This window comes from Pristis pectinata, chromosome 13 (genome assembly GCF_009764475.1).
Source record: "Pristis pectinata isolate sPriPec2 chromosome 13, sPriPec2.1.pri, whole genome shotgun sequence".
Classification (NCBI taxonomy): domain Eukaryota; kingdom Metazoa; phylum Chordata; class Chondrichthyes; order Rhinopristiformes; family Pristidae; genus Pristis; species Pristis pectinata.
The window spans coordinates 19660756-19673210 of NC_067417.1; the positions used below are offsets into that span (position 1 = coordinate 19660756).

The 12455-nt window shown below is 40.6% G+C and overlaps 1 protein-coding gene across 1 annotated transcript in view; it reads left to right on the plus strand.

Moving 5' to 3' along the window:
* Positions 1-949: 949 nt before the first annotated feature.
* zfhx3b (zinc finger homeobox 3b) overlaps positions 950-12455 on the plus strand; it is a 375747-nt gene continuing 364241 nt past the window's right edge. Inside the window, exon 1 of the mRNA XM_052028144.1 lies at positions 950-1148. The gene's annotated coding sequence lies outside the window, so the exon portion shown is untranslated. The remainder of the gene's footprint in view (positions 1149-12455) is intronic.

Consider the following 12455-nt stretch of genomic DNA (forward strand, 5'->3'; position numbering starts at 1 on the left):
GGAAAGGTGAATAATCAGAAATACCCCTTTTCTCAGGTGATGTGGATTCCCAGTAACACACATCAGAAAAAAACCAATAAAAATAATATTTCAGAAGCAAATAAGGAAGTGAGTATTAATTTATTTAGAAAAAAGACGAAAGTATTGTGTTAAGATCCTAGTAGGTTTTGTGAAATATATTAGAAATAGCGAAGCAGGGAGAGATATTTACCTAGCCGAACGCAAGTTTCGTAAGTGTGGTTCTCAGTTCTATCCATTCAAACGTAAACTTCTAGGAATTTTAAGGAAAGAGAGTTCAATAATCAGTCTAGAAGTAATATAACTTCCTTAAAAACAGTTAAATGAACTTATTCTTGTGAAATTCACTAACTGTCAAAAATAAATTAATTCCAAAATATTAAATTGTAGGATTTCCTGCTAACCCCACCTAAATATCATCATTTCACTGTGGGGGAAAAAAGCCCCTAAAATTATAATCTTCCAAGGGTGTTCGCGTGCTGTTATTGTTTTGCAGATAATGCAATTAAAACAATACATTATAGGGGATTAGAAATTAAAGATCATCTGTCCACAAAACGATCGCTTAATACTAGCAGAGGTAAAAAAAAGCTACGACGTCTTGGGAAGAGATAGCAGGGACTGCTGTTAATCAGGAATAGAATTAATGAATCTATGCAGAGGGGCTGGTTTTTTAAGCAGATCGCCTTATTATTATACATATACAGTAGATTCTTTATTCCCTCCCCCCTCTCGCTTGCATTTGTGTACCAGTCAGTATTTTTCATTTTATAAATATATATCTCTATATTCCTGACTTTGTGGCTGACTCCGAAAAGCGTCACTTGAATATTGATCCGAGGTCGCTAATTAGCCCTTCCCGTCGTGCCTTCGTAATGAAGCACATGCGCACTGAATTAATCACAGCCATTTTTGCACGGAAACTAATTAGCAGAATAAAGATCCATCGACTTTTTTCATTGCGAGTTTCGCCCTCTTTTCCACCGCGATCGCTGAAATTTTTGCTCTAGGAATGTCCTGCCTGTCCTAATGCGAGTGTCGCCGGCCCTGAGGACTCTTTGTATGGGATCTTTACGAGCTGATCAGGATTACACCATTCCCTTTTTACAGACAGCAGACGGTGGAAAATCGTAAGTTTCAACTTTTTTTTCCTCTTGCCACTTTGCTTTTCTTCTTTGTGGATGTGTTAATTATAGTAAATCGCCAGCGCCCCTCTCTATCTCCCTCTCTCCCTCCGTCAGCCTCTAGCTTTTTCTCCCCCCCCCCCGCACTTTCTTTTTTAATTATTTGCAAATGGTCAATGACAAAATACAATCGCATCCGAGCAGAACTTTGAATACTGAAGTTTTATTATTATTATTTTACCTGCATGTTTACATCCGCACCAACCTGATCTTGACCAGCCGTCAACAGAGTCCCGACCCCACTATGAGCATTGTTTTAACGCAATGTTTGGGCTTGCGAGCGGTCTGTTGAAGTAAATATATATCTATTTGGTTGGGATTGAGTGGATGAGAGCTGGGCTGGTGGATACGCCACGATGCGAGCGCGGGAGTGAGGGCTGGAAGTGCCGCCAGCTGCTCGGGGTCGTAGCCGGGAGATGAAGCCTGGAGCTCGGCGTAAGGGTTCCGTCTTTCTCCGAGGGCAAGGAAAGCGAAGGGGGGAATTTCGCTTTGCTGTTGTGGCCGGGCTCGGGCTTTCTTTCTCCGTGCCGTTTGGTCTCTCTCTGCCTCTGGCTGTGTTAGTTGGGATGCGGTAGGCTAAAAGAGGTTGGATTTCCAAGTTTCTTCATTTTGTTTTCCTCCCTCCTTCTCGAGTCCCGGGATCGCGAGCCGGCGGGGTTAAGAGTTTTTTTTCCTCCTCTTTCTATGTCTCTCTCTCTCTCTCTCTATTTTTTATCATTCTTTTCGGGATTTTGTTTTCATTCTTTCTCAGTTCCTGGGATGTTGAGGGAGGGGGGGGGGGGTGGAGGGAGCGGTGTGTAGGAAAGCCTTGATCCCGTGTTGACTTTATTTTCGGATTCTCAGTCACATGTGATCGATCGGTTTTGGAGAATGTGTTTAAAAAGAGCCGGAGAGTCAGCAAGCTGCACTCAGATCGGAAGAGAAATCCCGGAGGAAGAGAGGGAGAGGGAGGGAGGGAAGGAGAGAGATGGAGCGAATGAAAGAGAGAGGAAAAAAAAGGCACCTCTTGCAGTGAGTGACAGAGATAAGATCGGACCGAGAGAAGTGGCGAAATGGGGCGAATGGGCGAAAAAGAGAGATCAGAGAGGAAGAGTGGGGAATGGAAGCTACAGATGAGAAGACGGAGAGAGAGAGAGAGAAACGGCGAGATGAAAGGAAGGAAAAAAGGGCAAAGGGCGACAGACGAAACGGAGAAGAAACCCGGGGAGAATGAAGGGGGAAGCGAGCCAGTGAGATGCTGTATTGTTGGCAGAGACGGGAGGATAAAGGAGCAACGCGCAGGGCGCAGGGAGCAGGGAACCCAGATTGGGACGAGATAACGCAGAGAAATCAAAGGATGGTATCGACTCCCATCAGGGAAACTGGGACATCGGGCAGATTTAATCAGGGGGAGGAAAGGGTCGGGGGAAAACTCCAATAAAAAGCCACAAGGAGATGGACTCGACGAGGAGACGGAGGGGGGAGCAGAGAGAGAGAAATAAAAATAAAACGAGTGGAGTGGTAGGAGAGCAGGAGTGAAGTGGAGGGGAGATGTAGGACGAGATGGGCAGATAATCGAGGCTCAATAGGGAACGGGGACACATCAGTCATTGAGATCATTTGTACAGCAAACACACCATTTCAGTTCATCTGATACCAGATCGAAGACGATTTTTATTACTTTTGTACACAAAAATCAATGGGGAACGCAAAGTTTATTGAATAGTAAGATCCGACGAGTTTCCCTTGCAACTTGTATTTATTTTATATATTGTATATACACACATCAAATTTTCGACGCTATTGTAAAACATACAGCTGCTGCAAAGGTCGGATTCCCAATCGTATTTTGTTTTGTTATATTTGAATGGATCGGGAGGATTTGCTTGGTGATTGGGGCAGGATTTGACCCCCCCCCCCCCAGCCCTACCACCCCTACACCCCACCTCCCCTTTCCCCTCCCCTCCGGGCCGGGTCAGCCCGAGTTCGCTGGCGGGCGAGAGGTGCGCGCATGGCGGCGAAGGGGGTAGCGAGGATGCGCCGTGCGGGGTCAGGAGGCGATCACGCCGGCCGGCCTCCTGCCGCCGCCGTCAGGTGCTGGTCCGCAGACACAGCGAGCGCTCCGAACTGTGATTCAGCGCCGAGGATGCGATCTCACAGCGAGCCGCCGCGCACCCGACCAGTTCCTCCAGCTAACGACGGGGAGGGGAGGTGGAGGGAGGGAGGGAGGGGGTGGGGGTCATAGAGGGGAGGTGTCAGGGTAATGATCAGCAATTATTTATTTATATTTTCCAAACTGTAATGTTGTACTTTAATTGCGGTACATTTTTTTGTTGCTGCTTCTTCACACACGTCCGCATTTTGGTCTGTTGCAGATACCTAGCCAGACCTATTTTTAAATCAGCACTGTTTGGTGCGTGTACCTAACCCTGTAATTCTTAAGTGAAGGTCCCAGATTGAGAGTCGTCGGCCCAGACAATACAGCACGGTAGAATTATTTTTGATGCGTTTTTAATTGGAGCTACAATATTTAGAGAGTGGACTCAAATGGTTCTTAAGTGCAGTTTGTTCACAAGCATCTCCAAGCCAATGTAAGTGATCCGTACAGTATATCCATTTACATGATAAGAAATGGAATGGAAATGTATGCAGTTAGTATTTTTAATAAACAATGCAAAGGCACAAATTAAATTACGCATTCCCGTCCATATTCAGTTTTTCTTTCATTGTGTAACCTGAAAGTAACTGACATCTGACATTAAAAATTAAAAACTACAAGTTGCTGTTAATGCTGCTTCATTAGGGTACGGTGTTTTGTAGTTGTGTTGACACATGGCGTTAAGATAAATTATATTCATTTTAATACGCACAAATGATTGACGAATTTTAAGTGAACGGAGTTTGTTCGCATCACCATCCCCCCCTCACCCCCCCCCCCCCCCCATACCCCACACCCCCGCCAAGCATGATAGTTTCCATTTGTCATTTAGGTGTCTCGGAAGACTGTGATTTAGTGTTAGGGTATGCACTGGCCGATTAGATCAGTGGCTATTCAGTGTATGTATTGTTATATGTTAATTCATCTTCAGATCTCTTTTTATGCATCAAAGCTGCTGCCTTTAAACCCGTAAACTCATCCACAGTCGGGCAATTCACTTGCAAATGTGTGGGCAACCTCAGTGGATCAGCTACTGGGAAAAGAGTGGAAATGTTTTGGCTTCCTTTTTTTTCCATCAATTGACTTGCATTGTCGATACCGAGATGTAACCATTTTATTCCACTAATTTATGCCTTTAGATAATAATAAGAGCCGCTCACAGTGGGGTTTTCATCTGTTCCCAACATTGGATAAAATAGTAAAGGAGTTTATTGTTTACATTCATTGAGAACAATAGTGTTTACCAATAAATTGTTGTTAATTCCAAATTGGCAAGGAGTGTGTGTGTGTGTGTGTGTGAGAGAGAGAGAGAGAGAGAGACAGTGAATGCGCCTATGTACGCGTGTGTGGGGAGGGGCTCCTTGCTATTTGGTATTTGAAAAACAGTGGTGTCAGAAAGCAGTGCTATCCCTTAATGCCTTCAGAGGCTGTCTTGTCTTTTGACAGAACTGAGCTAGTCACTATTTGCTTGATGCCTTCTCCCACCTAAAAAGAGAAGGGCACCAAGTGAAAACAGTCTTAAGTGGATCATTGATGGAATGTTTTGTGATGTGTGTACCTGTGCGGCAACTGTCAATATTAAATCTTTGTGGAAACGGCTTGTTTTTTTTTTGGCAAAACCTCTTTTTTTTTAAATAGGCGCTATTGGAACTTACATGTACATTGTTTATAGTAAATGTTCAGCATTGTAATAAAATAATTTGAAATGTGGTCTGTGGCGTTCATGACACTGCAAATGTAATATTTCTGCATTTGCTCTTTTAGAAGTATTTCAAATTGGCTGCATCTTTCATATTTTTGTGTTTCACTGGAAAATGCAGCAAGCTGGAGGTTTTAATTTGCTTGGTGAATATAAATGTAAAAAGTCTGTTCCTGTTTTATATATTTAATCACTTTTGCAGTGTTATAAAAAATGTACTTTAAATTTCATAAGCAGGGTGAAATCAATGCAATAATTTATCCAAACTTTATAGAAAATTTTGACTTGCATGTACTGAAAATTAATATCTTAGTAAGTAGAAGGGGCGCTTCTGTTGATCAGAATTGCGGATTATTTGTACTTCCTTGGCCAAATCCAATTCAATCTGGACAAGCGTCCAAGTAGCAAGTTGTCCTCTTTTGGTTGGTTGGCTGATTGATTGACTAGAGAGCTAAAATATACTGCTGAAGCCAGGAATAAAGGGCCGTAGACGCTTTCAGGTACCTGTGCTGTAAAGAGAAAGCTTGCTGAATGGCTGTGTGGGAAATGATGCAGCCCTTGACGATGCCAGACAGAACTGTAGATGTCAGGCTTTGCACGGCAAGCCGATTTGAGCAGCAAGGCAGAATGATTCAGATTAACCTTCACTTGAACATTGTTTAACATGGGGCTTTGAATGAAATGCACGCTGGCACATTATGTATGTTTGTGTAAATTTGCATAAGCTTCGAAGCGGAGTACAATAATTGTGTTTGGTATAGTAGCTATGGTCATTGCTGTAGGGGACATGGAATTACGTTTTGTGTTTAGTCTTCCCTTCCATTTATCAAATCTAAATCCTCCAAAAAACAATGTACTCACAGTTGTAAATAGAGAGAAAAAACTATTTTTCTTTTGTTTCTTTTTCTGTGAAAGGGGATATGATAATGCAATAAATAACTAATGAATACATTGCCAAACTGAATCAGTGGAAATAGTTTAACATTATGATACATAGTATGCAGCTGGGAATAAGGTAAGCAGTGTAGTACTAATCCTTTGTTGATGAGTGAAGTCACTCATTGCCTCTTTTCCGTGTCAGTTACTAAAGAGCTAAACAGAAACTAAACAGTGGAAGATAAAGTGCTGAAATTACTAAAGGCTTGTCTGCAGTCCATTTTTGCTTGAAATGTGCTGGGAAAGAATGTGTGGTGTAGCCAGGAATGGTGGGAACAAACATAGACTGAAGCGGCCTTTAGTTTGAGCATAGCTTACATCTGCCTAGGATAGACTCTCTGCCGGGATATCCAACATGTGAGTAACTGAGCGAGTATAGGGGACAAAACTATGCTAAACAGGTTTTGAGCTGTGCGTGTACATCTAAAACAAACTTACTACTGGAAGAGAAGTGAATCCAGTTCAGACAAGGCTCATTTTCAGCCAGATTTGCATTTAAAAATATAACTGCTATGTAGAGACTAGACAAGTACCTGACACTTTGGGAATATTATATATTTTGTTTGCAAAAAAAATGAGTCTTGCAATGCGAATTGTAGTCAGTATAATAGTTTTCTAAGAATGAGTTGTGGGGGACTGGGGGAATCGGGTAATAGGTTTCTCCATTAACTCAATGCATATCAAATTTTTTCATGGTTTTCAAAATCTCCACGCAGGTTTAACAGCCACAAAGATGATTTAAGTATCAGTTTAGTTATAAATACTGTGAAACACTTCAGGGAATTAAACAAATCAACTTTCCCAGGATTCTTTTTTTTACCCCAGAAAATGCTCAAGTCTGTACTTGCTTTGACACTGGTGCAGAAATGTTCATCACAGTCTAACAGGGCCTATGTAGTTTCAGACTGGCCTATCACCGCACTTCTGGACTTTTTTTTTCATCTAGCATTTAATGTGGTTGTAGTATTCACGTGGCCAGTTTGCAGCATCATTATAGGCTCCAGTTATTTTTCTCTTCACTTTGATTATGCTTCCTTACCCCTATTCTCACTTCCCCAAGCTTCAAACGCAGGCTTTGAACTCCACACAATCATCTGTTCAAAGTTCTTAAATGAAAGTTGGTACAGAGCTTCCCCCTTTTCTTTAATGGGACAAAATAGAAGATGGCACAGATAAGGGATTACATGGTGGCACAACACAGTATTACTTAAAATCAACAGTAACCTATATTTCTCTTCTTGGAGAAATCCATATCTCAACCATTTTGAGGAAGCACCAAATAGAGGTTCTTTCCACAGGGAGGGAAACCCAAACACTAATCATCACAGTCTGTTCTTGCCTGTTTTTGGTCCCTGATATTGGTGGCCACCTTTTGTCCCAGGACCTTCAACCTGTTGCTGTCTTATGTGAAGGTTTGTGGTGCAGTGAGGAATCCAGAGGTAATAGAGCAGAGAAGCAAAACACAGCCCAGGGAAACGAAACAAAAGTGAAATGTACAACAATGGAACTCTAATCTTCCATTGCACTTCTGATTCATAAAATAAATAATAAAATGCTAATGCATAAAATATGATGAGTGCTTGAAGTGGACTGACATATGCCACTGTGATATTCTCAGCACTCTTACAAATTAACAGTGACATACTGAGAATTGAAATCCATGGTCACAAACCACTGGTGTTGTTTTAAGTGACAATTTCAATTTGTATTCTTAATCTCTGGAAAGATTGTGATGGGGGTATTATGCTGAATTTTAGCTCATCCCTAACATTGTCTTTGCATATTATCTCTGCTTTAATTGAGATTGCAGTGATCCAGCTAATCTGTTCTGGTTAGTATGTTTATAGACCCTTAAAAGACTTCTGGATCCAGTTAAAAAAATATCTGCATAAAAAGTAATAAGGATAGCAGTATAAATACCTGGATGTAGCTCACAATGCAAGTCTCTTGGAATGCCAATTAAATATTGAAACAATTTTAATATCCATATACTGTAGCACAATAAAAGAAACCATCGTCAGAATCCATCCATCTTTGCAATGACCACATGCAAAATTATTTGATCTACTGTCTGGCTTTGAAACGGTTATGACATGTAGATAATCAGGGAGTTATCTGTCATAGCACTGTGCCCTTGAGCACCTATAAAACTTGAAATGTTGCCTTGGTTTGTATTATCCTGGTTCAACCAATAAGAGTTGTTTTCTTAAAGTTTTGAAGTGTATGAAAGCATTGTGAAACTAAGAAGTGATACACTTGGAATATTTTTGCTCTTTTCCCTTCCTCCCTTTTTTTGGTTTTCCTTCTTTCTTCCTGTGGTCCATCGCAGTTAAAGTAATAAGCTAACTGTGATATGTAGCTTAATGAAGAGAGTGTGACTTGAAGACACAACTCAGCCAGAAATAAAATTACATTGCATATCTGTGTGTTTGGTGACATAGAAATGACTAGTTGGATTCAAGCAGTTGTTTAGTGAATTTCCAGTTTAATTTTGATCAGTTGGAAATTGGAGGACTGGGTTAAAACTTTTTGCTTTGTGTGGAATTGGTGAATTTTGCTTCAGAACTGTGCTTCTCTTCCAATGCCTGCTTGTTTCTTAGAATGTGCATTGTAGCTTTGGCAATACAACGGCTGCCTGGAGTTTGTATCTTTTACATTTGTAGTGGATTCTTGTACGTGAATGGTTTGCTTATTTATGCCAGGCTTCCTCATGCATGAATTTGTTGGCTGGTTGGGAATGGAGTAAATTCATTGCCAGAATACATGGGGACCTAATGGAGCCATTATGTTTCTTGTGAATACTTAAATTTATCTGTATGGATGAGGTTGCAAGTTTTATTCCTCTGTTTGTATTCAGAAGTAATGTGGAGAAGGGAGGAATTGATATGGTGGGATTTTTATTGGTAGATTCTTTTTGGTAGATGTCCTTTGCAGACATTAAATTTGGGATAAAATTGGAAAAAAAAGGAAAGTGATTTGATAAATAGCTTAAGTAGAAAGTAACTAGTTAGACAGCAGAGAAACAGATTTTACTAATGAGGAAAAAGGCAGTGACTAGCTCAAAAGGAGGACACTACACAAATAGTTGCACTTGGTAGATGGAAGAAATATCAGTGTAAAATATATAATTCCAAATGTGCCATAGTTATTTTCAGCTTTACATTTTATGTCCACTTTAATGGAATGAACCAGTTGTTCACAGGCTAGGCAGCCAGCCTGTTCAGCGGCTTCTGTGATTCCTGTTTGGTGCTCAGCTGGTAGATCAGGTGTCTTGTTCACCAATTTCATCTAAAGGAGAAAGTAAACTCTCTTTTCTCTGCTTCTCTTACTGATTTTCACGCAAGATAGGAATCTAGCTGTTTGGGAAAATTATGGATGCAAGCGTGCATTTAATTAAAATTGGTGTACTCAACTGCTACTTTCCCCAGGCCTCTTTCAAGTAACCTCATTGAGAAGAATGTGCTTTGCTAAATTAATTTGTAGCCCTTAGTTACAGTTGTGCATAATCTCTTAATGTCAATTTTAGTTCAGTATTTTGAGGCCCATTTTGCACTACCTCCCAATGCAAAATAAAGATTAATTTTATCATCCTTTAGGTGGGGAGTAGGCACAAGTAAACCACCAAAGTAGTCTGCCTTTGAAGGAAATCCATTAGTGTCTGAAAATAGTGAAACAAGGTTTAAAATGAACACGTCGAGATAGCTCCTGCATACTGCTGTTGGGATGGCAGGGTTTATCTGTTTCTCTTTTTTAAAGTTGCAGCAGTAATATACTTACAAACAACCTACGGAGCCGGATTGGCCATTACAGCCTGGCACGTGTGCCTTGGGTTTGCCTGTTTTTATTTCAAGCATGATATTGCTTGATTGGAGTTTTAAAAAAAGCTCTTTTTCATTCTGTGTAAGAGCCAATCATGGCCGGCGCCAGTATCCAGGTAGAACATTAATATTTGTGTTTCAAGTTCCTGACAGATGGAGCTTTGACCCTGCATGAAGCTGTCGGCTCACTCACTCAAACTGAGTGATGCTGTGACCTACCTACAGGGCTGTGCGGGGTGCATTTGCGTATGCTAATAGAGTGACTTGCTGTGGCTTGTTTTACAGTGATTTGTGCATGCATTTATATGCAAATGCTAACAACTGCTAGCTGGTTTAATTACATTAAGCTATTGTTATGCTGCCAAGTTAGTGAGCTGAGCATATTTGTACCTCAGATACGAGAAGGGTTAGTTACTCCCACACCCTGTGACTATTCCTGGATGGTGTTTGTTCACATACTTTAAAAATCTTAGCACTCTGTTATCCCAGGATATCATTTTAGGTTGTGTTTTGATAGGTACATAACTTACTTTTTTTGGTTGCCTTTACTTTAAATGTAGTCATTTTATCTGAAAGGCCTCAACTCAAAACATTTTGGGAATTAGATTAAAAATGCTTTTAATTGCCCATGTGGGTGTGAGAAAAGCTAGAGAAGGATGGATTATGGAATGATCAGAAGCTCGAGATCTTTGGGGAACTTTACACTCGGGAATAACAACGTGGTGAGGTCCTGGGATCCTTGTTTCAAAATAAGAATGTGTAGTGTTTAGATTTTCCTTTCAAAAGGCAGGAGCCCAGAGTGTTCCGTAGCATTTCAACAGGCACACACCCGTAATACTATCAAACTGCAAAGTAGCCAGTTGTGTACAAGCAATGGTCATCTTCCTCGCTGAACAGCGCTGATGCTTCTGCTCAGAGGTTAAGTTATTTTCTTTCCCTTTTTGGTTTGGAGAAGTGGGCTGTAATGTGAATAGAGCCTAGTCTACAAATGTGCACTTTTCTTAAATGGAATTGCATTTTCCTTTTTTTCTTTGAGTCCCAAGTGTGGTCAGCTGGAGGATTCCTCCAAATCGTGTCTGATCACTTGTATGTTGTAAAACATAATAGAGATTTGAACAACAAATGTGCCAAAGGTCATGATCTGAAACATGAACACTCTTTGTGTCTCCATAGAAGTTACTTGACCTGCTGAATACTTCCATCATTTTCTGTTTTTTATTTCTTTTTTATTTGCTTTTGGACTTTGACAGTTCCTGACCAGTGAGTGGACAAACAGGGATGTATTACTGAGTGCTGTTACCACTGACTTTGGGCATGTTTCTGAACATAAACAAGGACACTTTCAACTTACACTGAAATTAGATAGTTTACAATTGAAGACTATTTGGAAATATATATTCATAGTCCATATACCTGTTAATTTGTGTGTCTGCATTTTGATGCATTTTCCTATCTACATACAAAAAATAACCCCTAGACTTCTCAGCTTATGTCACCTTGTATTTCAAATTGTCAAGAATCATCTGCTGGATGTATTTGAAGACTGCTGTTATTTTTGTTGGCAGATTTGGAATAAATTAATGTTTGTTTTAATTACATTTCCTCCTCTGGGGCCTGTGCAGAAACCCACCAGATTTTAAAAAACTGGAGTATTATTCGTGAAATTTCTGATTAATAGTGGCTTGACTTCCTGAAAGAGTTTGCTGTGGTTTGCTGCTGCAAAGTGCAGTCAATGAAATATAGTCCAGCTTATAAGTGGCATGTTTATAGATTAGACTTCGATTATACCACTGCAGATTTCATGTTTCTCCCCTCCACAAGTTACCCACTGCTGACTTGGATCTCCAACACCAGTCAGCCGTTGCCATTGATACCTCATCCATTTCTCAACTGTTGGTGTTATTGTTGGCAGGCTTGCAAAGTGGCCATCCAGCTGAAGTAATGTCAGCTGTCTTGCACAAGGGGATATAGTCATATATAAATATCCTCTAACATAATGGACAGAAGGGCAAGAATTCTGCAGATGTGGATGGCTCTTTCTTTGCCTGTACACGGGTGTACCCTGACCAATTCCATTCATGCACTCAACTTACTTACAGCTGACCATCTCTATGTGAGGAAGTGGAATAGCTCCTGCCTGGCACAGGTGCTTTCGTCTTGTTTGACCAAAATAAAGTTGCATTGTGACTTTATTTTATACATTTGTGGGTGGAACTGAGAATTAGAAGTGCACTATTTGCTTGCTTTAATATTTCTCTATGTCTTCTACTTGTCGATGGAAAGAGAAAATGCCAGAGGTAGCTGAATGCCATTTGCTATTACTGAAAACGTCATTTGACAAGACAAAGTTTTGACAAGATAAACTGAAGTTCCATCCTCTTGCTCAGTATCAAATCCTTCTGCCCAGAATGTTTTTTTGTTTCAGTTCCATCTAACCTAATTTTGTTGACCCTCTTTGCACCAAATATGTGCAGGTGATACAACAGTTATTCCACGTCTAAGAAAAACTGAGGCATAATTTTTGAATTAGCCCAGTCAGTTGCAGAGCAGCCCTGACAGTTTCATTGAATCCCACAGACCAGTAAAGACTTGTCCTCCATAATGGAGCTAGCTAAACAGCAGAAACATCTGGAGAAGAACAAAACACTTCTTTTTCAGTGTGC